The sequence below is a fragment of the Pyrgilauda ruficollis genome, unplaced genomic scaffold, assembly GCF_017590135.1.
Source record: "Pyrgilauda ruficollis isolate IOZ18807 unplaced genomic scaffold, ASM1759013v1 scaffold3256, whole genome shotgun sequence".
Classification (NCBI taxonomy): Eukaryota; Metazoa; Chordata; class Aves; order Passeriformes; family Passeridae; genus Pyrgilauda; species Pyrgilauda ruficollis.
In genome coordinates this window covers 1323-1918 of record NW_024524663.1, presented here as the reverse complement: position 1 = coordinate 1918, position 596 = coordinate 1323, and the positions used below count along the sequence as shown (strand labels likewise).

The following is a 596-nucleotide window of genomic DNA, read 5'->3' as shown; positions in this document are numbered from 1 at the left end:
CGCTGTCGCCGCTGTCGCCGTCCCCGGGGGTCCCGGCTCCCCCCGCCAGCGCCGCCGCCGCCCCCCGCAGCACCCGGGCCCGCGACGCCCCCGGCAGCCGCCCCCACCTGCGGCAGTCGGGGGCGTTGGGGACCGACCCCTCCTCCCCGAGGGGACACCCCCGGAGGGGTCACCCCCCGCCCCCGCACTCACCCCGGGGCGGCCCCGCGGGCGGCGGCCACGGCCTGGGCCAGCTCGGGATCGCCGGGGTCATCCACGGTCACCGGCGGGCTGGGGCGGGGACACAGACAGGGGTCAAAGGGCACGGCGGGGGGGGCACCGGGACCCCCTGGAGAGGAAGAGTCGGGGTCCTGAGGGGCACACGGGACCCTCGGGGGGGCAGGATGGGGCTGGGACCCCCCGGGGTCCTGGGGGTCTTAAACCGGGGTCCCAATGGAGTCCCGGTCTGAGTTCTCAGCCCTGGGATCCCCCCAGTTTGGGGTCTCCATCCTGGGGAGGGGTCTCTGTCCCATCAGGGGGTACCTGAGCGGCTCATCCACCTTGGGGGGCTCTTCCCAGGGGGGGCACCCGAATTCTCGCAGCGCCTGGAGGGAGGT

The 596-nt window shown here is 76.3% G+C and overlaps 1 long non-coding RNA gene across 1 annotated transcript; it reads right to left on the bottom strand.

Annotated features, from left to right (window-relative positions):
- Positions 1-46: 46 nt before the first annotated feature.
- LOC121357337 lies at positions 47-586 on the bottom strand. The gene is made up of 3 exons (XR_005955717.1): positions 523-586; positions 193-270; positions 47-107 (listed from the first exon to the last, which is right to left on the bottom strand). It is a non-coding gene; the product is annotated as an uncharacterized LOC121357337 (long non-coding RNA).
- Between the last annotated feature and the right edge of the window lie 10 nt (positions 587-596).